This window comes from Salmo trutta, chromosome 34, assembly GCF_901001165.1.
Source record: "Salmo trutta chromosome 34, fSalTru1.1, whole genome shotgun sequence".
In the NCBI taxonomy this organism is placed as follows: Eukaryota; Metazoa; Chordata; class Actinopteri; order Salmoniformes; family Salmonidae; genus Salmo; species Salmo trutta.
In genome coordinates, this window is record NC_042990.1 from 20,148,781 (window position 1) to 20,173,332 (window position 24,552).

The 24,552-nt window shown below is 44.8% G+C and overlaps 1 pseudogene; it reads right to left on the bottom strand.

Annotated features, from left to right (window-relative positions):
- Positions 1–24,552, bottom strand: part of LOC115173761 (receptor-type tyrosine-protein phosphatase U-like) — a 271,130-nt pseudogene that overhangs the window by 117,179 nt on the left and 129,399 nt on the right.

The window sequence follows — 24,552 nt, forward strand, 5'->3', positions numbered from 1 at the left end:
ACACCAGAGATTATGCACACGCACACACGCACACACGCACACACACACACACTCTCACACACACAAACACAAAGAGCGATGGGCTCAGGTCCAAATCCCACTGAGTAAGAGCTCCCCTCCCTCCTTTCTCCTCCTCCTTTCCCTCTCTCCTTCTCCTCCCTCTCTCCTTGGCAGGTAGAGTGATTAAGATACTAGAGCTCCTTGGAGACCTTATCTCTCTCTGTCCCTGGCCTCAGCCTGGCGCTGGCTGCCTTCATAAGGAGGAGGTACAGCATGTGACCTGTCTTTATAGCTTCAACACCGTGACCTCAACATGCCTTTCAGACAGGCTGCCTTTACTCATTGCATTTCCTCATCACCTTGCCCTCGGGTTACACAATTCCAGTAACTTTCCCAAAATGAAATGGTTTTCCAGAAATCCTGGTTGGATTCAGGATTTCCTTCTTATTTCCTCCTGATTCTGGGAATCTTCCATCCAGGATTTCTGAAAAACCTGGGAATTTTGCAACCCTACTTTGCCCATATCAGAGAAGAACAACACACCCAACAGAGGTAACACAGACAAAAGCTGGTGCTGGTTCAATGAAACCCCGGTCTTGTCGGTTTGCTTTGCTTGCTCATCCAAAGGGGAGGAGTCACAGTCAGAACGAGGAAGAAATGTAAGAAAGTTCAGAGTCCTTCGCATCAAAAGTTTTGATTCCCCAAACCAACCATGACCATGTCACAGCACAGTGTTAAAAAACCTCTCACTGTCTCAAAACCTTGAATCCGCTCTACTGTCCAAAACATCCCTACATCCCTTTCCTCTCTCTTTCCTGATCCGTCTGGACAAAACATCCCTCCGGTCTCTTTTCTCATCCTCTCCTATCCTCTCTTCCTTGACCCCGACCCTGAACCCAGCCTGGAAAGAACTGTCAAGCCTTCAGTAAATTCCTACTAGCAGCTTCTCTTTCTCGGGGGGACTGGCAGGCAGCATTCTCAGAAAACATTGATCTTCCCCTTGCTTTCCTTAGAATCTCACCAACATCCAGAGCTGGACCAGGGCAGGCATTGACTTGGCCTGTACTGGCCCCTGGGCCCTCACTGCCACCATGCCTCTGATGTGTGGAGACTCCTGAAGGCTCTTGGGGCCAGGAGGCTAAATTGCTTTTCTCGCTAGATCAGCACAACACTGAACTACCGCTCCCTTCCCTGTTTGAGATTTGAGACCAGGTAACAGGCCTATGTGTGTGAGAGAGAGATGTGCTATGGGGAGGGTATGAGATGAGCGCTATGGCCAAAGGTTTGACAACAAAGATATTAGCCGGAATTCAAATTGACCCTGACATAGCAATGTTAACGCATTGTCTTGTTTATGAACTGCAACACAATCTCATACATTTATTACTCTGAAAACAGGAAGCTTCTAGTTGTTGAACAGTGGTGGAAGAAAGATTTAGAGAACGAATGAAGATTATTATATGTCTAACTAATTCTGACAGGCCTTGGAGCCGGTATGGAAGTCAAATTAAGATGTATTCGAGTCTATCTATCTATGCATTACATTATTACACTGACTGAGGCAGCTATACCTCTATCTCACTGTTGAAAGCCACCTAGTGGTGACTTAGGAAAGGAACTACGACATCCATATTAGGAAATCCATCCGTAATCACATGAAACTCAACTGACAAATGAGGGACTTCCTAAGATGGAGTCTGTAAGCGACAAACAAACAAATAATGGAATCATATTATTTTTCATCAAGAGCTAATACGATGAACTGTCTGGGACATCTCTTTCAGAGAGTGGTAAAGCTCAAGGTGAGTGTAAAGACATGGGTTCATTTCTGCTAAACATACCAAATGGTCATCATTCACCTGAGCTTGCTTGAGTCAGTTCATTTGATGAATGCCTCAATTAGCATGTCATTGATTACATTTCTATTAAATAAAACGCCTTCTGATAACCTTCCGTGTCCATCCTTGAGGAGCAAGACACACATACAGACACATAGAGGCAAACACACACAGAAACATACCCAACTTGGGTTAAAAATATAAATCCATAAAGGCAGATAAGGCTCCATCTATTTCCTCTGGGAACCTGGCTAGCCCTGCCAAGGATGAGGGAATACACACACACAATCACATAACACACACACACACACACACACACACACACACACACACACACACACACACACACACACACACACACACACACACACACACACACACACACATACAAGGGAACATACATTAAGAGATTAGCGCACAGCCCCGAATCCCTGCACTTCCTATCAGAACGTCAGACATAGCGTAGGATGGGGCCGAGAGTCACAAGTGTCACTGCTTTTATCACGCACACACCAGGAGGAAGGGGAGGAGGAGAGAGAGAGAGAGAGAGAGAGAGAGCGAGAGATAGAGATGAGGAAGAAAGAGGGGGTGGGAGAGGTAGGAAGGGAAAGAAAGAGATATAGAAGAGAGAGAAGAAAAAGAGAGAGAGAAAAGAGAGAGAGAGAAAGAAAGAGAGAAAAGAGAGAAGGAGAAGAAGAGAGAGGGAGGGTAAGGGAGAGAGATAGAGAGGAAGCGAGATAGCGAGGGCCTCAACGTTTGTTGCCTTTATTTTTATATTTCTCCCTCCACCATTTTTCTGAAGCGTTTCTGCCTTCCCTCCCATCAATAATGTTTTGTATAACTCAGCCATGCATATAAGCCAGAAAATGTCATCGTTCACAGTATTAGTTCAATGACTTCCTGTTATTTTGAATCATCTTGTTGTTGGTGTGAGTCCAATTGGCCTTGATTATTTTGTGTGTGTGTGTGTGTGTGTGTGTGTGTGTGTGTGTGTGTGTGTGTGTGTGTGTGTGTGTGTGTGTGTGTGTGTGTGTGTGTGTGTGTGTGTGTGTGTGTGTGTGTGTGTGTGTGCGTGCGTGCGTGCGTGCGTGCGTGTGTGTGTGTGTGTGTGTGTGTGTGCGCACGTATGCGTGCGTGCGTGTGTAAGAGAGAAGGTCAGCCTGGAATTTTCTGTTTTTGTATTTTTCTGTTTCATTTGTTTGTGTTTTAGTTGTTTTATATTGTAACCTCAGGCTACCCTCACCTCTGACGATCTCTAAAGGGCGGTAGAGGTGGTGATTGGGAACTCGCAGACTTGCCTTGCTGTTTGTCTTTGCGCGTGTTGCTGTATTGTGTAATCTGTATCGCTGGTTGGCAGGGTACTGAGGGCGCAGGCCTGTGCTATGTTTGTTGTGTTCACTGGGGCCGAAAGGCACCGATGCAGATTCTGCCATTTACAAAGTGACACAGTGCTTATGCTGTGGAAATGGGAAATGGGCTAACCAACACCAGCTGCTCATGAATGTGACACACACACACACACACACACACACACACACACACACACACACACACACACACACACACACACACACACAGACAAACTAACTTCCGTACACAAACAATCAGAGTCCGTCTGGCACTTGGGCTGGGAGATAACGTGATTCCCAGGGTGAGGGTCGGGATCCAAATAGACGACCAGGACTCGGTTCAAAAACATGCAATCATTACTAAACTTCAAGGTATTGACTTGATATTGATACTGTATAACGAATGACACAGCCTCTTCCGCTGGCATAGTAAATATCACAGCTAGTCACTGTAAGCAAGGCTATACTGTAGTTATACCAGCATTGTCAACAAACACACACACCCACAACCATGCAAGTACTCACACACACAAAAGCACACTCTCTCTCTCTCTCTCTCTCTCTCTCTCTCTCTCTCTCTCTCTCTCTCTCTCTCTCTCTCTCTCTGAGTTCACTGCAGAGCCACCTGTTCTAGCAGCATGTCCCCCCAGGGTCCCACCATGGAGAGGAAGGGAGCAGTGTGCCCTGTTTGAGAAAAGGAGAGGAGGGGAGGGACACTGAGAGACAGAAAAGAGAGAAAGAACAGAGAGTTCATTCTCTAAAAGCCTGCAAGGTACTGAGATGAAACAAGTTGTAGATCACACATGTTAGATGAAGGGAATGAGAGAAATAAAGAAAGAGAGAGGAGAGAGCTACTGGGAAGGAGAGGAGAGTTACAGTATGGAGATGCGTTGGCAGACAGGAGGAGGGGTTGGAGAGGGTTTCGGGTCGCTGACTGGCTGGCTGGGTTGGAGGCTGGCTGGGTGGTTGGAGGCTGGGTGGGTGGGTGGCTGGCTGGCTGGGTTGGAGGCTGGCTGGGTTGGAGGCTGGCTGGGTGGTTGGTGGCTGGCTGGCTGGGTTGGAGGCTGGCTGGCTGGGTTGGAGGCTGGCTGGGTGGTTGGTGGCTGGCTGGCTGGCTGGGTTGGAGGCTGGCTGGCTGGGTTGGAGGCTGGCTGGGTGGGTGGGTGGGTGGGTGGCTGGCTGGCTGGGTGGGTGAGTGAGTGGCTGACAGGCTGGCTAGTAAATCAATATTGATTTCTGCAGAGAGAAGAAACCCTGCCTGCCATCCTCAGTCCAACAGACACTACTCAAATCTACTCATGCCTGTATGGCTGTTCACTTTGTACTTTTCACAACAACAACAAAAAACATATATAAATCACTATGCCCTTTCCTTGATCTCTTGGCTCATAATGGATATGATTGAATAAATGGTGACATCCAGAACCAAGCTAAATGGAACAGCTTGTACAATCTGTACTGTAACAAGGATCAGGAAACAGGAGAACGAGACATTCTCTTAAATTAGTGTCTATTTCTAAAACCACAGCAGAGCCACAGAAACACCTCAGACATCAGGTCTCTGTGGAGAGGAGACATGGAGGAAGAAAGAAAACACTAACCATGTCCTGTAAGGAGACTGGTTTGGGTGGGAAAAGGGTGAGCTATTACAGGGCTCTGCAACACGTGTTCCCAGGTAGAATAACCTGAGGCTGGTTGATGAAAACAGCCCTGAGAGGAGAGAAGAACTGTATGGAACAGCCTCTTTCTCTGTCTGTCCGTCTGTCCTTCTCCCTCTCTGACTATCAGTGGCACTGCAGTGCAGTTGATGCTCAGCCCAGGTATGAGGTCTGCCAGTATGGACCAGGGCCCAGTGCTCCCCTGCTTCCCATCCTCCCCCCACAACCAGTCGGTGCGATAAGACAGTATCAGTTAAAGCCCTGCTGAGTGCCCGCATGTATGTGCATCTGGAGTAGAGCAGGGAGTTGCAGAGAAAGAGAGAGGGAGAGAGAGCAGAGAGAGAGCAGAGAGCGAGAGAGAGAGCAGAGAGAGAGAAGAGAGAGAGCAGAGAGCGAGAGAGAGAGCAGAGAGAGAGAAGAGAGAGAGCAGAGAGCGAGAGAGAGGAGAGAGAGAGAGAGAGAGAGAGAGAGCACAGAGAGAGGACAGAGAGCGAGAGAGAGAAGGAGAGAGAGAGAGAGAGAGAGAGAGAGAGAGAGAGAGAGAGAGAGAGAGCAGAGAGAGAGAGCAGAGAGAGAGAGAGCAGAGAGAGAGAGGACAGAGAGCGAGAGAGAGAGGAGAGAGAGAGAAAGAGAAAGAGAGAGAGAGAGCAGAGAGCTGAGTTGCATGCAGATTACCTTCAGGCAGAGGGGAGAGAAAGGCCCTGGCCAGAGACATGTTCACAACCTGGCCCCACATAGATCTGAAAGGATTAGATAGGTATACGCAATATCACAGTAGCTCTTTACTTGGATGAGCCAGATAGGATTTCCCTGTATTGTGTATCCAATCCCATGTGCCTAGGGGGTACGGATAGGGGTTAATTCTAGAAAGAGATAAAGGGTCTATCCTACACCCCTCCTTCACCCAAATAAGTATAACATCCGCTTGACCCCCAAGCAGACACCATGGAGGGGTCTTATGAGTGGGAGAGAGGAGGGTAGCTCGACTGAATAGGGGCTAAGCTTAGGGACCCGAGTGCTTCAACTTGACATTATACCATAGTAAGTGCCTACATCTTCACCACAATAATATTAATCAGATCCAAACCAGTAACTTGTCTTAAATATATCTAGCAACAAGTAATAACTGTTGGGTTAGTTGCATGTTTTGGGCAGTAGGGGGCACACTCTACTTGCCCTATAGACCTTAGCGTTCTCTTCTCTAAAGGAGGATATGCCAACGCTACAATTGCCTACGTCTTTCTTTAATCCTATGCCAGAACACACGGCACGCTTTAAAACATAAGGTGGTTTACATTTGAAATCTAACACTGAATCAGTGGGGTGAATTTGGGGCACCAGTCTAATCTCAATGAATCAAATCAAATTATTTAAATCCCGTTGAGAGAGCAGCTCAATGGCCCAAAAAGACACAACAAAAGGCTGAATGTGCGCCTTTCAAAGAGCGTCCTCATTCAGCTCGCAAACAGAAAGCATCCAATGAACTTTTCAAAAAGTCCTCGCTCAGATCTGATTGGTTTCCTCAGACACAAAGCCTCACTTTCAGCCAATGGGCTTGGCCGATGTGGTTCAAAAAAGGCCAAACAAAACAGGCATTACTTCACGTTTGTTTGTCCCCCTCAGTCTTTCAGAGGCACCCACTGCTTACTTATTCAATAGCTATCACTCTACCAAACACACACACACACACACACACACACACACACGCACACACACGCACACACACGCACACACACACGCACACAGAAAACCCATCACTCAGGCAGATACAACTGAAAGACGTGTGTAATCCAGAATCTTAATTCACATCCTGCATAGCTGCAGTTTAATGGGAATGGCTTCTAGCAAATAAAGCTGTTGGAAACTGAAATCAATAGTCATAAATCAGCATAATAAGCATCTCCGGCTGAGGAGGAGAAAACACACGCTGTTCTATTTGTTCATCAAACGTTTGCGAGCGTCTCACACACACACACACACACACGGAAAACACCCTGTTCTCTAGTCCATCAGGCGTTTACGAGTGTATCTCCTTAATCCTCGCCACATCCACTATGGACAGCTGCCTACAAATCATCAGTGATACGGATGAACCAATGAAAGCCCAAGGAGGCCCGTTAATAGAACTGGCCAGTGCCTCAGGCTGGTGCCCACAGGCATTCAGCATCGCTAAGTAATTCAAAACAAACAGTTTGCTTGCTTTGTGAGAAGCTAGAGGGGACAATATTAGTGCAGAAATACGTCAATTATCCTCTTTATTTTCTGTGCAAAATGGAGGATATTGCAGTGTAACAGAATATGCAATACAAAGTAAATGTTGAATCTACTGTGTTTTCTACGTAATCAAACACCATATTAGACATGTAAAGAAAATAGTCAGCTTTTTTAATTGTTCATTTTTATTTGTATTATGGATCCCCATGATGCCAAGGCAGCAGCTACTCTTCCTGGGATCCAGGAACATTAAGGCACTTCTACAATTTTAAAAACATTACAATACATAACAGATTTAACAACACATTAAGTTGGCTCCCGAGTGGCTCAGCGGTCTAAGTGCAAGAGGCATATCAGTGCAAGAGGCGTCACTGGTCACCTGGTTCGATTTCAGGCTGTATCACATCCGGCTGTGATGGGAGTACCATAGGGCGGCGCACAATTGGCCCAGCGTCCTCCGGGTTTGGCCGGTGTAGGCCGTCATTGTTAATAACAATTTGTTCTTAACTGATTTGCCTAGTTAAATAAAGGTTAAATTAAACAATAAAACAAATGTAAAAGTGTGTGTCCTCAGGCCCCTACTCTACATATCTATAACACAAAACCCATGTGTACGTGTGTATAGTACATATATGTCACGATTCCCACCGACGGTGGCGCCCCCTCCTGCTCGGGTGGCGCTCGGCGGTCGTCGTCACCGGCCTATTAGCTGCCACCGATTCCCTTTTGCTTTTCCCTTTTTTTATTTTGTGACACCTGTGGTCAATTAGCCATCAGAGGGGCTATTTAGTTTAGCTGGCCCGCTCCTGTTCGTGCGGGATTAATGATTGTTTCTTGTCAGACGGCTTATGTTCGTGTCGACGTTGTTTGACGCCGTATGTATTTTCTCCCCTGTGTGTGGGAACATTTGTTTTTTTGTGTGAGTGTATATTAAAAACACCACTACCCTGTGTTCGCTGCTTCCTGCGCCTCATTCCTCCTCCACGATTACCAAGCCGTAACAATATATTATCGTGTCTGTGCCTATGTTCGCGTTGCTATGCATGAGTTACTTGATGTGGAATAGAGTTCCATGTAGTCATGGCTCTATGTGGTACTGTGCACCTCCCATAGTCTGGACTTGCGGACTTTGAAGAGAAGAAGTCTTGTATAAAACATTGATTTCAGTCTATATGAGAGTCAGAGCTGATTCAGACTGACTGCTGCAGAACAACAAACAGCAGGGGTATGTGTATGTATATACAGTACTAAATCCCAAATAGCATCATATTCCCTATTTAGTGCAGTATTTTTAACCAGGGCTCATAGAGTTCTGGTCAAAAGTGGTGCGCTATGTAAGGAATGGGGTGCCGTTTGCGACGCAGCCTAGGTAATTCCTGACGTCTGCCATCCTTGTTTACCCGTTCCCTTGGCTCCCTAGCATGGTCCAGAAATGTCATGCAGACAACAAGACAACAATAGCAGTGACAGTGGCTGTGACCTATAATAACAGCCTGGACAGGGCTGTGTGTGGATAGTAGGGGGGGTTAGGGGGGAACTTGTTTGCCTGCTGTTGCTGGTCTGTGGAGACGCTGGAGGGGCTGGTGACACACACTTTCCCTGAAGCACTGCTAGGCCCAGCCTCCACCTCCCACCAGCCCCCTTAAAACCCAAGCAGTGTGGTTACGGGGACACAATCTGGTATTGGGTCAACGAATCCAATGAATCCATGACAGAGAGGGACACACTCTGAGAGGAGAGAAGGGATCAGAATAGAGAACTTACAGACTCTGTTTGAGAGGAGTGAAAGAGAAAGAGAGAGGCAGAGGTAGAGAGCATGCCACGAGGGAATAGGAAATAGAACATTACTGTCCTTCCACCTGTCAGTGTGTGTGTGTGTGTGTGCATGCGTGTGTGCACGCGTGTGTGTGCGTGTGTGCGTGTGTGCGCGTGTGTGTGTGTGCGTGTGTGCGTGTGTGCGTGCGTGCGTAGTTGCGTGCTGTGCGTCCTGTACTGCCCAACCCTCTGTTGTGCACCAAAGGATTTTGTGGTATATAAATAATGTAACTGTGTAATAGTTGTGGTATATAAATAATGTAATGCTGTGTAATAGCTGAGCCGTATGATTCAACACCCGTCAGTGACACTCTCCTGGGGATTACAGCATTCTAATAGAACACCAACTCAGGCAAGGTCATCATTACAGTTCAGCTCCCCACAGGGAGTCAGAGTCAGCAACTAGCAGGACACAGAGAGTCAGAGTCAGCAGCTAACAGTACACAGGGAGTCAGAGTCAGCAGCTAGCAGGACACAGAGAGTCAGAGTCAGCAGCTAACAGGACACAGAGAGTCAGAGTCAGCAGCTAACAGGACACAGGGAGTCAGAGTCAGCAGCTAGCAGGACACAGGGAGTCAGAAGCTAGCAGGACACAGGGAGTCAGAGTCAGCCGCTAACAGGACACATAGAGTCAGAGTCAGCAGCTAACAGGACACAGAGAGTCAGTAGCTAGCAGGACACAGGGAGTCAGAGTCAGCAGCTAACAGGACACAGAGGGTCAGAGTCAGCAGCTAACAGGACACAGAGAGTCACCAGCTAGCAGGACACAGGGAGTCAGAGTCAGCAGCTAGCAGGACACAGGGAGTCAGAGTCAGCAGCTAGCAGGACACAGGGAGTAAGAGTCAGCAGCTAACAGGACACAGAGAGTCAGAGTCAGCAGCTAACAGGACACAGGGAGTCAGAGACAGCAGCTAGCAGGACACAGGCAGTCAGCGTTAGCAGCTAACAGGACACAGAGAGTCAGAATCAGCAGCTAACAGGACACAGAGAGTCAGCAGCTAGCAGGACACAGGGAGTCAGAGTTAGCAGCTAGCAGGACACAGGGAGTCAGAGTCAGCAGCTAACAGGACACAGAGAGTCAGCAGCTAGCAGGACACAGGGAGTCAGAGTCAGCAGCTAACAGGACACAGGGAGTCAGAGTCAGCTGCTAACAGGACACAGGGAGTCAGCAGCTAGCAGGATACAGGGAGTCAGAGTCAGCAGCTAACAGGACACAGGGAGTCAGAGTCAGCAGCTAACAGGACACAGAGAGTCAGCAGCTAACAGGACACAGGGAGTTGGAGTCAGCAGCTAACAGGACACAGAGAGTCAGAGTCAGCCGCTAACAGGACACAGGGAGTCAGAGACAGCAGCTAGCAGGACACAGGGAGTCAGAGTCAGCAGCTAGCAGGACACAGGGAGTCAGAGTTAGCAGCTAACAGGACACAGGGAGTCAGAGTCAGCAGCTAACAGGACACAGGAAGTCAGAGTCAGCAGCTAACAGGACACAGGGAGTCAGAGTCAGCAGCTAGCAGGACACAGAGAGTCAGAGTCAGCAGCTAGCAGGACACAGGGAGTCAGAGTCAGCAGCTAACAGGACACAGAGAGTCAGCAGCTAGCAGGACACAGGGAGTCAGAGTCAGCAGCTAACAGGACACAGAGAATCAGAGTCAGCAGCTAGCAGGACACAGGGAGTCAGAGTCAGCAGCTAACAGGACACAGAGAGTCAGAGTCAGCCGCTAACAGGACACAGGGAGTCAGAGTCAGCAGCTAGCAGGACACAGGGAGTCAGAGTCAGCAGCTAGCAGGACACAGGGAGTTAGAGTCAGCAGCTAACAGGACACAGAGTGTCAGAGTCAGCAGCTAACAGGACACAGAGAGTCAGAGTCAGCAGCTAACAGGACACAGAGAGTCAGCAGCTAGCAGGACACAGGGAGTCAGAGTCAGCAGCTAACAGGACACAGAGAATCAGAGTCAGCAGCTAGCAGGACACAGGGAGTCAGAGTCAGCAGCTAGCAGGACACAGGGAGTCAGAGTCAGCAGCTAACAGGACACAGAGAGTCAGCAGCTAGCAGGACACAGGGAGTCAGAGTCAGCAGCTAACAGGACACAGGGAGTCAGCAGCTAGCAGGACACAGGGAGTCAGAGTCAGCAGCTAACAGGACACAGGGAGTCAGCAGTTAGCAGGACACAGGGTGGGAGAGAGAGGGGTGGGTGAGAAAAAGGAGAGCAGAACAGAGGAATGATTGCAACATTTAGTGAGAGTAGTCAGAGGGGCTAACAGAGCTGGAAAGGAGATAGACAGAGGGGGGAGAGAGAGAGAGAGAGAGAGAGAGAGAGAGAGAGAGAGAGAGAGAGAGAGAGAGAGAGAGAGAGAGAGAGAGATAACAGCCAGGGTTCTCATCACCGGGGTTGTCAATGTTTTTGAAAGTCTCTCTCTCTTTTTCCGCATCGACCTGTTAACAGCGGGACTGGAGATCCAAGGCCCGTAGAGAGGTGATCAATCAGAGAGTTGGTCCTGCAAGGCAAACGCCGTCCTGGCTGGGCCACTACACAGCTGCTCTCTACTTCGCCGCATCCTCCAAAACACCCGCCTGATGACAGTGATGAATGAGGAACCGTTCAAAGTGTTTAGGAGTCTCTGACTCCGCTCATCTACATAATAACTGCCGCATGGCATGCTCTCATCTCACTCCTCCTCTCCTCCCCTCTCCTCATCTTTGATGTGCTCCATTCAACTTCTACTTCATCTTACTTTTCCTCTTATCGCACCCATCGTCTTTTCTCTGCTCTCTCTCTGTCGCGTTGACGTATCTGTTCATCATCTAATCCTTGGTGCCAAGTAGGCTTGGGCGATATACCGCATATACTGTATACCGGTGTATTTGGAAGTACCCAGGGAATGTTATTTCAATACCGTCAATACAGTTATAACTATTTCTTTTAAAAAAATGTATACATTTGGATATCTGTAGCTACTTTTTAAGTAAATACCTTCAGTCAACTTGTGCAATACCTTCAGTGATGGAAAAAGTACCCAATTGTCATACTAGAATTTAAAAAATCCTTATGTTAATCAAAGCAGACAGCACCCTTTTTCTTATTTTTAAAATGTATGGATAGCCGACGGCACACTCCAACACTTGGACATTATTTACAAAAGACCCATTTGTTTTTATTGAGTCCGATAGCCCAGAGGCAGTAGGGATGACGAAGTGTTCTCTTGATAAGTGTGTGAATTTGACCCTTTTCCTGTCCTGCTAAGCATTCAAAATGTAAAGAGCACTTTTTGTTGTCAGGGAAAACATATGAAGTAAAAGGTATAATAATTCCATTAGGAATGTAGTGAAGTAAAAATAAAAGTTCTCAAAAATATAAATAGTAAAGTACAGATACCCCCCAAAAATGATTTAAGTATTACTTACACCACTGAATACGTTAGGATAGGAGATAACCTCTATGGGCTAGGTGGGACACTTGCGTCCCACCTACTCAACAGCCAGTGGAATCCCGTGGCACGATATTCAAATACCTTAGAAATGTTATTACTTCAATTTCTCAAACATATGACTATTTTACAGCATTTTAAAGACAATACTCTCGTTAATCAAACCACACTGTCCGATTTCAAGAAGGCTTTACAACGAAAGCAAAACATTAGATTATGTCAGCAGAGTACCCAGCCAGAAATAATCAGACACCCATTTTTCAAGCTAGCATATAATGTCACAAAAACCAAAACCACAGCTAAATGCAGCACTAACCTTTGATGATCTTCATCAGAAGACACTCCTAGGACATTATGTTATACAATACATGCATGTTTTGTTCAATCAAGTTCATATTTATATCAAAAACCAGCTTTTTACATTAGCATGTGACTAGCATGTGACTAGCATTCCCACCGAACACTTCCGGTGAATTTACTAAATTACTCACGATAAACGTTCACAAAAAACATAACAATTATTTTAAGAATTATAGATACAGAACTCCTTTATGCAATCGCTAAGTCCGATTTTAAAATAGCTTTCGGTGAAAGCACATTTTGCAATATTCTGAGTAGATAGCCCGGCCATCACAGGCTAGCTATTTTGACACCCACCAAGTGTGGTACTCACCAAATTCAGATTTACTATAAGAAAAATTGGATTACCTTTGCTGTTCTTTGTCAGAATGCACTCCCAGGACTTCTACTTCAATAACAAATGTTGGTTTGGTTCCAAATAATCCATAGTTATATCCAAATAGCGGCGTTTTGTTCGTGCGTTCAAGACACTATCCGAAGGGTAAAGAAGGGTGACGCGCCCGACGTGTTTCGTGACAAAAAAATTATAAATATTCCATTACCGTACTTCGAAGCATGTCAAACGCTGTTTAAAATACATTTTTATGCAATTTTTCTCGTAAAAAAGCGATAATATTCCGACCGGGAGTCGTTGTTTTCGTTCAAAGAGAGAGAAAGTAAACATGGTGTCGGCTCGTGCACGAGCGTCCCAGTCTCATCGTCCTCAGATCAACCACTATCCAAATGCCCTACTGTTTTTCAGCCATGGCCTGCAAAGTCACCATTCAACTTTCTGGCGCCTTCTGAGAGCCTATGGGAGTGTTAGAAAATGTCACGTTATGCCAGAGATCCCCTGTTTTGGTTAGAGATGATCAAGAAGGCCAAGAAATAGTCAGAGAGAGCGCTTCCTGTTTGGAATCTTCTCAGGTTTTGGCCTGCCAAATGAGTTCTGTTATACTCACAGACACCATTCAAACAGTTTTAGAAACTTTAGGGTGTTTTCTATCCAAATCAAACAATTATATGCATATTCTAGTTACTGGGCAGGAGTAGTAACCAGATTAAATCGGGTACATTTTATATCCGGCCGTGCAAATACTGCCCCCTATCCCCAACAGGATAAAGAAGAATGCGGTCTTCATTTCACCTTCACATATTTTTCCATGATGAAGATTACCGGTAGTCCCCAGTCATGTGGTGTTTGTTAACCTGTTGGGGCTAGGGGGCAGTATTTTCACGGCTGGATAAAAAAATGTACCCGATTTAATCTGGTTACTAATCCTACCCAGTAACTAGAATATGCATATACTTATTATATATGGATAGAAAACACCCTAAAGTTTCTAAAACTGTTTGAATGGTGTCTGTGAGTATAACAGAACTCATTTGGCAGGCAAAACCCTGAGACAGATTCTGACAGGAAGTGGATACTTGATGTGTTGAATTGCCTTTAAGCCTATGCCATTGAAAATCACAGGGGCTGATGAATGTTTTGGCACTTCCTATTGCTTCCACTAGATGTCACCAGCCTTTACAAAGTGTTTTGAGTCTTATACTGTGAGATCTGACCGAACAAGAGCCTTGGAACGGTGATGGCCCATTAGACACCTGGCGTGCGAGTTCATGTTGGGTGCTCTCGTTCCAATACGTTTTAAAAGAGAACCCAATCGTCCGCCTTGAATTTTATTCATGTTCTGGTTAAAAAAGGCACTAATGATTTATGCGATACAACGTTTGACATGTTTGAACGAACGTAAATATATTTTTTCCGTTCGTGAAGTGAAGTGAAGTCCGGCTGGCTTAGATCATGTGCTAACAACACGGAGGTTTTTGGACATAAATGATGAGCTTTTTTGAACAAAACTACATTCGTTATGGACCTGGGATTCCTGGAAGTGACATCTGATGAAGAGAATCAAAGGTAATGGATTATTTACATAGTATTTTCGATTTTAGATCTCTCCAACATGGCGGTTAGTCTGTATCGCAAAGCGTATTTTTCTGGGCGCAGTGCTCAGATTATTGCAAAGTGTGATTTCCCAGTAAGGTTATTTTTAAATCTGGCAAGTCGATTGCGTTCAAGAGATGTAAATCTATAATTCTTTGAATGACAATATAATATTTTACCAATGTTTTCTAATATTAATTATTTATTTTGTTGTACTGACTTGACTGCCGGTTATTGGAGGGAAACGATTTCCTGAACATCAACGCCATAGTAAAACGCTGTTTTTGGATATAAATATGAACTTGATAGAACTAAAAATGCATGCATTGTCTAACATAATGTCCTAGGAGTGTCATCTGATGGAGATTGTAAAAGGTTAGTGCATAATTTTAGCTGATTTTATGGTTTTGGTGACGCCTGTCTTTGAATTGACAATACATTACACACAGCTATTGTCAATGTACTCTCCTAACATAACCTAACTTTATGCTTTCGCCGTAAAACCTTTTTGAAATCGGACAACGTGGTTAGATTAAGGAGATGTTTATCTTTCAAAGGGTGTAAGATAGTTGTATGTTTGAAAAATTTGAATTTTGACATTTATTTGGTTTCAAATTTGCCGCTCTTGAAATGCACCTGCTGTTGATAGGGTGCGCCACGGGTGGCACGCTAGCGTCCCAAATAGCCCCAAGAGGTTTTAACAACCACACAAAGATAAGAGACCGGTGCCTTGCGTGTCATTCACTGTTGTGCAGCACACCAGATGATCTAGTTACAGCCAGCTAGATATCTTACAACTATTAAGTTAACTGTGTAAAATGTGCTAAATGCTCTGCAGTTGTGCATTTGGTTTGCTAACGTAGCAGCTAGTTATCTATCTAGCTATGTAGTTAGCTTCTTCTAAAATCCTGCTTCGCTTGGTAACAACAGAGAATCCCATCCTGGATCAAGAGCATTGCAGTCGAATATTTGTTTTGTGCGTGCAAACTGTGAGTAGCTTTTTTTGAATACTTGTATAACTTTACTTTACATTCTCTATGGGATTTTACATGTACTTGTTAGCATTGCTAACTTTCGGACTAGAGAGAGTCAGTGGAGTTTGAAAATAGACCCCTTGTGTTTAGTGCTGTTATTACCGAATATAAGGGGATGGCACAAGGTCGGTATTAAGGTATGACCATTTGAATACTACCCAAGCCTAGTGGCAAGTATCTGACATTCACCTTGCTAATGTAGGTGAACTCATAGGGGTTTGAAGTAGCTAGCTGAGTATTCAATCATTTATTCAATAGATCCATTATTACAGCCAGGGTCTGGAGCCACTTCAGAGTACTGAGATCCAACTGGTGTATTCAATTGCAGCATGACATCCCGTGGGACTAAACCAAGGCTACCAGCATAAAAGCTACCTAAGAGCAGAACAAGTGGGAAACGCAAGTACGCACACACGCACACGCATTGAGTGTAGTCCTCTAAAAAAAGAGGTATCTCATTCCATAAGGGCAAAGTGCTTCAGAGAGTTCAGAAGGTAACTCCTGACTTCAACCACCAGAGTCTACTCTCTGGGTTGGATTGTCAGTACCCTGTAAGTGCCCTGTTCTAAGGATCTGCTCTGAGGGTCTTGAGAGATGGATCGAAGCTCATTGAGCAGAGCTGTCACAGTACTCGGTGAACACTGAAGACTCATCCTACAGCTAGCCCCAGGCAGTGGAACTGAAACCCTCTACACAGAAGAATGTCTGTATTGTCTGACTGAGTTTTTCTCCCTGTCTGTCTTCTCTCTCTCTCTCTCCAGCTTCTATATGCTAAAGTGATCCTGAGTTCTTACAGGCTCCGTGGTGATGATTTCCAATGAGTTACTAATAGAGTATATGTCAAATAAACTTGAACATGAAAAGGACATAATGAAAGGAAAGCCGACATGCTGCTCCCAGGCTTTATTCCTGCACCAACATGGATGTTTCAGTTGCAATAGCCTTCGTCATCTGCTTCAATAACCTGTGTAGGAAGGACACTCGGATGGCTCCAGTATGTGTGGCCTGGTTTGTGAAGTGACCAGGACCTGAGTGGTTCCTTACAATACAATACATGAGGCAAGGCATCAGTACAAAATGGAGCTAGGACAAATACATTTTAGCTAGGTATCAATACATCATGCTGTATGAGGCACAACCCAGGAACAATCTGTTTTATTCCTTTAGCTTTGAGATATGACTTCTCACTCAGTTCAGTGCTCATGCGTATGTTTTATTAGGTGGCTTGGCTCACAAAGAGCATTCTGAATAATGACGAAGAACTCCGTGGAAGCGTTGTGCGGTGCGTGTGTGTGTGTGTACGTGTGTGTTCACCACGGGAGCCCTGTGCGCTGGTCTTATATTTCCCATTAATCACGCATTAGCTGGCGTCGCCCTGAGAGATGAAACACCTAACACACACAAACCAAAACAGCCCCACCACAGAGGATGAAGGATGGAAAACAACAACTGCCGTGGTGTCGGGACAAAATCAACGTGTGTTTGTTTCAATCTTTCTTAAAACGTGGGGGAGGAAGTAGGGGTGAAATGAAGATTCAGGATTATGTTTTCACTGTGATGCACCTCACTCACTAGCTAAATTGTTCCCCAACTCTCTCTTTCTTAAAACATGGGAGAGGAAGTAGGGGTGAAATGAAGATTCAGGATTATGTTTTCACTGTGATGCACCTCATTCACTAGCTAAATTGTTCCCCAACTCTTCTTTTTTGACTGTCAATCTCTCTCTCTCTTTCTCAGACTCTCTCTCGATATCTCTCTCGATCTCTCTATTTCTCAAACTCTGTCCATTTCTATTAATCTCTCGCTTGCTCTCTTTGCCTCCCCCAACACACTTGCGCGCACACGCACACATGCACACACACACACACACACACACACACACACACACACACACACACACACACACACACACACACGTGTGGTGTAATAGACTGGTCTAGGGAGATTACCAGGATAGGCAGAGAATTAGCCTATGGTTTCAGTCCCCATTACTGACAATCCACAGAAAATAGGATTTCTCCCTGCAGGCCTTCACGTCTAACATGCTTAGCTTCAAACACCATGCTATGAATGACACGCTAGGACCACTAAATGTACAAAGAAACACACAGAAAATACTCTACATATGTTGCAGATGAAAGAAACATACTGTATGTTGGACTTCAAATGCTGTACTGACAAACAATGGGTACAAAGGCAATCGTAGCACCGGAAGGCATGAACTGGTGTACATACAAGTGTATACATACATTATCTCTCTCAAACACGCGCACACACACACACACACACACACACACACACACACACACACACACACACACACACACACACACACACACACACACACACACACACACACGCATGCCGCACACACACACCATTTAAGTAATTTAGCAGATGATCTTGGAAACCAGTGGCCACAACTAATGTAGGCCAAACAGCCACATACCATGTTCACCATCAAAGAAAACGATTCAAAATAGCTACTCTCTGCAAAATGAGTACTCGCAAGAACTTATACCACATCTTTCACTCATACCTACAGGTATCTTGGCCCTCTCATCATACGGTTTATATAAGGGGGTCCAGCATTCACTTTATTAAATTCATTTCAACTAGACTATTCCTGGGTTACAGAGGCATGCAAAGACATCATTGTGATTTCCCTTCAGAGTAGACAAAGCAATGTATATATTTCATTTTAATATAAAGGGGATGTGTGTGACTTTACATCTCCACCCATTTAGCTCCATGCTCAGAATATTATGATCAGAATATTATGATCAGAATATTATGCCTAATGCAGTCTCAAGTACCACTCAGAGAGCAAAGTACCACTAAAAACATTGTGTTTAAATTAGATCTACAGCTTGCAGAGGAAAACTTCACATACTTTTAATTAAAGGAAGATTGTGTTATCTTTCTAATTTTCTCTATTTATACGTCCTAGTTAGTGAACAAGGGGGAGAGAGAGAGATAAAGATAGATAGAGAGAGATATATATATAGAGAGAGTGAGAGCGAGAGATTGAAAGAGAGAGAGAGAGAGAGAGAGAGAGAGAGAGAGAGAGTGAGAGAGAGGAGTGTGAGACAAAGAGACAGAGAGAGAGAGACAGAGAGAGACGGGGACAGCTCTCCATGTAAAGTTCTTGACGGCTGTGTTCTTTGAAGTGCCTGGGTCGGTTTCTCCCATGGTGCATTGGGGTTAAGGGCCATGGAAAACAGGATTACACCAACCTCTGTCTCCCCTCCCCCTCGTTCATCCAATTAATTACCCTTAGCCTGTTTGGGAATTAAATCCTGCTTATCTCCTGCTCCCATCACAACGAAAGGCAAGACAGCTAGTTAGTTCGCTTTCTACTCCTCGCCTGACTGTCGGAGGTTTCAATTCAAACCCACCCGACTCTGTAACCGAGACGGCAAATGAGAAACTTCCGAAAAAACCCTTCCTCCACCAGCTCTTCTGCAATCAGACAGATTGTTCCATCCATGGCCAATTGAATTGTAACGTTGAGATGCTCGACACCCTTTCACTCCTACGGCTATATTTGTTGAGAAGCGTTAATTGGTTTGGGGAACTCTGTCAGAGGAGTTCAGAGATTTGTGGACTTCCTTATTCAGTGCTGTTGATGTAGTGTGACAGTCCAATCAGGGTTTTAGCTGGATGAGATTTACAGTCTCGTTGTCTAGAAGAAAATAGATAAAGCCCCCATAGTGGGTTTCTGACCGAGAACTGCTTCAATCTGCCTGTGCTCCTCTCAAAATGTGTCTGTTCTTGTTATATGGGGGGGTTGAGAGAAGAGCAGAGAGACCAATTTACGATGCAACAGTTGGATTGATCAAGTCATTTTGTGTTGCTTTTTATCATTACTTTCCTTATCCCTTGTGTGACCAGAGAGGGGGCCAGAGAGTGCATTACACATTACCAACAGAGAGCATGTTCATTAACAACAAAAACTAAAGGTAGTTAACAGGGTCACGATCAGTGTTCTGCATTGTCTCACTCTTCGCTCATGCAAGAAATTCAATAAAGTGCAGAACCACGGAGATAGCCTATAAGCCCAAGCTCTCTGGCCTGGATCCTGCAACATGCGTAGGCGGTCCAATCAAAGTCATACATTCCCCTTCGTGGGAGAAGCAGCCCGTGGTGAAAGTAGAGGCCCACAGTCGAGACACAAGGCCGGCTCGGAACATTCTGGAATGGGGATTAGGCTGGCCCCGGCTGGTGTGTTTTCTTTCCCTGAGCCCTACTGTAGGTAGAATGTGTTCTGTTCCCTCCCTGAGGGCCAGCTTCAGGAGGCCCCATGTTTAGGACGCTCTGCCAGTTCATCTCCACATCCAGCTGTGCCAGGGGACTGAGGGGGAGAACCTCCAATGGACCCCTCCACTATCCAACCGCAATTCACATCCCAGGATGGAAGACTAGAGTGGTCAGAGGCACGTTAGGAACAGTCACTGTCGGTTTAGGGTGCTGTGTAATATATAGTAGGCTGGTTAAAGTATATGGTATCATCAGAGAAAAACAGTCAACTGTAAGCATGAGACAGAGAAAAACAGTCAACTGTAAGCATGAGACAGAGGAAAACAGTTAACTGTAAGCATGAGACAGAGAAAAACAGTCAACTGTAAGCATGAGACAGAGGAAAAGAGACAAATATATGGTTGCAGACGAAGAGCCAATCATGGCCTGAGAAAGTTTAATGGAAAGTTATTGATGAAAAATGCTGACTTGATATTTCTGGCTTTACAGCAAAATGCATTCTAATTGGAACATCAAAACAGAGGAGGAAACCCAATACAATCCTAATATTTTAGTTATATGTATGTACTGCTTCCTCTTAGCAAAGTAGACTATTTCTCTATAGAGTAAATATTTCAGAAAAAGTGTTAAGCAGAGAAAAAAACATAACTCTTCGGAGAAAAGACAGACAGACAGACAGACTCTGCATTTCCTTGTTCTCATCTGAGTCTTCAACACAAAGCCTGTTCCTTTGACATCATGTTTTCCCACCGTCCATCCCTCCTTAACTCTGTTGATCCCCCCCATCCCTCCTCCCCCCTCGTATCTACAGTATTTGTCAGGTCTTCAAACATCAACCAGCTTTAACAATAACATTTCATTTAGTTAATCCAGCTAACATCCAATTTCTGCAGTGGATGAGAATGAAAGAGAGTGTGTGTGTGTGAGAGAGAGAGAGAGAGAGAGAGAAGAAAGAGGGGCAGAGATAGAAAGAAAAAGAGAGAGCGATAGAGAGTTAAAGGAGCAGCGAGAAAAAGAAAGAGAGAGATGGACAGAAAGAGAGAAAGAGAGGGAGAGAGAGGTAGAGAGAGAGCGAGAGAGAAAGAGAGAGAGAGAGAGAGAGATAGAGAGAGAGAAAGAGAGAGAGAGGTAGAGAGAGACAGAGAGAACCTAAAGCAGAGCTTTTGACAGCTCCTCGTCAGTCAGTGGGCATCAGGGCATCAGAGTCAGAAGAAGACAATTATAGGTACAGGTGAACGCAACAGTGAGGAGTGTTGAACCGGAGGCTGCCTGCTCCACGGCCGATAACCCTCCCTGTGTCAACCCTCCGTGTCACACAAACACATACACATACATACACACACACGGTGTCGTCCCTGCATTCATACGTCTGCTCTTTATCTGCTCCTGGGGGGAATGACAGCCACCACACAGCAGACAACAACAACTGTTGGGCACGCAAACACACATACACACACACACACACACACACACACACACACACACACACACACACACACACACACACACACACACACACACACACACACACACACACACACACACACACAGCCTCAAAGCAGGAGAGGAGAGAGGAAAAATACTAATGCATTCTAAACAAATCCTGACTGTGTCATGAAGTCGAAGTAGTGTGGTTTAAAATATAAGGACGTTAAAAGACTGTCATACTAACTTTTCTGAGAAGCAACATGAATATGATCCGTCCCGACCTATAAAATGTGTTCAGGAACAGAATGTGCTGACTTTTTTACCTCTGGCTCTTCTCTGTCAGCACTTTAGATATGAAGTGAAAGCAGAACAATAGTTGAACTGGAAAACTATTTCCTAAGTGAATGTTTGTTTACCTAACCATCATCGTGGCTTTTCCGGATGGATAAGAATGTTCAGTAGTTTAGTATTGTTACACTAAGTTTGGTTGTGCTTCCTGTAGCTGTTTTTCAAAAGCATGTGAAGATATATATGCTGTATTAGTGATGGAGGAAAAAAAAAGCAGATGTGATTACATATCGGGATATGATTTTTGACAACATATCGCAATGTTGTTTTTGACTGTCGCACTAATATTTTTGCGACAGTCATCTGTTCCTGCACCAGAACTCCAGTATTTTTCCTTCATTTCATGTTCTCCATCTTCTTTTTAAATAGTGAGACAATTTGTTTTCAGCACTTTAATTTCCATGACTGATCAAAACTAGTTTTCTCATTGCTCTCTCTTGTCCCTCTGCAGCAGACATATGATGAGTAATATGTTTGGAACATCTAATCGCAATAAAATCACAGTATCGAATCGCAAGACATACAGAAGCGTGAGAATCACAATGCATTGCATATCAACACCTAAGTATCATGATAATATCGTATCATGAGGTTCCTGGAAATTCCCAGACCTAAACTATATACAGTGCATTCAGAAAGTATTCAGACCCCTTGAATTTATCCACATTTTGTTACGTTACAGCCTCATTTTAAAATGGATTATATTACATTTTTTCCTAATCAATCTACACACAATACCCCATAATGACAAAGTGAAAACAGGTTTTTAGAATTTTTGCAAATATACACTGAAAAAAAACAGGTAAATAGGCTCTAAATACTTCTGTTTTTGTGATTTCAAAATTCGGACAAATGAGCAGTGTAAAATACAAAACATTTAGGAAAAGTCAGGAAAGGAGCAGGACATTGCATTTTGGTGAGGAAATGTTTTTTTGTTTACAAAATCAAACGTCAGTGGCTGTTGGTCTATGGCGGTTCTAGTGTTAACTTCAGGCTGGGACTGGGGCTTGGGTTGGACCACAGGGCCTGGACTAAGAGACCTATCAGGTATTGAGTTGCGAGACTAGGGTGTTCTTGTTATATTACAGGTTAGGTTACTAAAGGTGAGGGCTGGGTGTAAGGAGGGATTGGAGTAGGGCCGACGAAAGGCAGCATATTCTCTCTATGTGGGCCGGACCTGTGATTAGGGCTGGAGGTAAGAGGTTGTGCTTGTCAGGCTGGGGTATAAGACCTGGAGTGATGAGGTAGTTAGACCAGGGACTAAAGAGGAGTGACTGGGGCCTTGGGCTCATACAGAGTAGAGCCATGGACAGGAACAATAGGCTAGATAGGAATACTCTAGTCTCCTCAATTGACCACCGTTAGCTCCAACCTCAGCTTTACGTCAGACTCATTTGATCTGGCAGGAAAATATTGCTTATTGTGCATTATTGAAAGGATCATCAGTCTTATAGACGCTCATCCTCCTCCTTGTACAGCTCACAGGGCCCAGGGCATTCATTATTACATCCGTTACTAGGACATTATATGCAAATGATCTCCGCCTAGTACCATAGCTCCGGCACCTATATATCAATTACTGTGATGGGGGGGTAGGAGAATAGTCTGCACTTGGCATAGAAGGAGGAAAGGAGGAGGAGGGAACGAAGGAAGGAGAAAAGTTCATCCTCCCCTCATTCTATGCCCTTACAGCTCAGACCGGTGTATGCTGACTATGTAGAACACTGATGCGACACAGAGATCCCATAGCAATTGACATTCTATCTACTGTTCCTTAATCCAGGATATAGTTAGGATATTGTTACCATAACCCATGCCATGGCTGTCCATATAGATAATAACACGGCCTTGACACTCAGCCAAAACCAATCAGAAACAACTAATAGAGCCCCACAAGAAAAGAAAGTAAGGAGAGAGATGATCTGACAAATGTACAATCGTATGTGTGTGTGTGCGTGGGTTGGTAATTTTATCCTTGTGGGACCTACAAAAAACAAAAGTCCCCAAAAGGATACTAAAACAAGGAAAATTCTCCCTTGTGGGACCTTTCCCACATCCCTATGAGGACAAAGGCTTTTATTAGAGTTAGGGTTAGAATTGGGGTTAGAGTAAGGGGTTAGTGCTTTGGTTTAGGGTTAGGGTAAAGGGTTAGTGGTTGGGTTTAGGGTTTGGGTAGGAGTTAAGTTCAGGGTTTGGGTTAGGGTTACAGGTTAAGGTTAGGGTTAAAACCTGTTGTGGATAGGGGGCAGTATTTTCACGGCCGGATAAAAAAGGTACCCGATTTAATCTGGTTACTACTATTGCCCAGAAACTAGAATATGCATATAATTAGTAGATTTGGATAGAAAACACTCTAAAGTTTCTAAAACTGTTTGAATGGTGTCTGTGAGTATAACAGAATTCATATGGCAGGCAAAAACCTGAGAAGATTCCAAGCAGGAAGTGGCCTGTCTGACAAGTTGTAGTCCTTCTGTTGCATCTCTATCGAAATTACAGTACCTGCGCTGTTACGTGACACTTTCTAAGGCTTCCATTGGCTCTCTAAAGCCTTCAGAAACCGGATTGACGCGTCTCCTGTCTCTGGGCAGATAACAGCAGCACAGTTTGTCAGTGGACTGCCTGGTGACAGAGAGACTGGAGATGCACGTTCACGAGACCTTGCCATTTTTTTATTTTCCTCTTTGAATGAATACAACATTGTCCGGTTGGAATATTATTGCTATTTTACGAGAAAAATAGGATAAAAATTGCTTTTAAACAGCGTTTGACATGCTTCTAAGTACGGTAATGGAATATCTTGAAATTTTTGGTCACGAAATGCTCTCGCGCGTTACCCTTTGGATAGTGACCTGAACGCACGAACAAAACAGAGGTATTTGGATATAACTATGGAT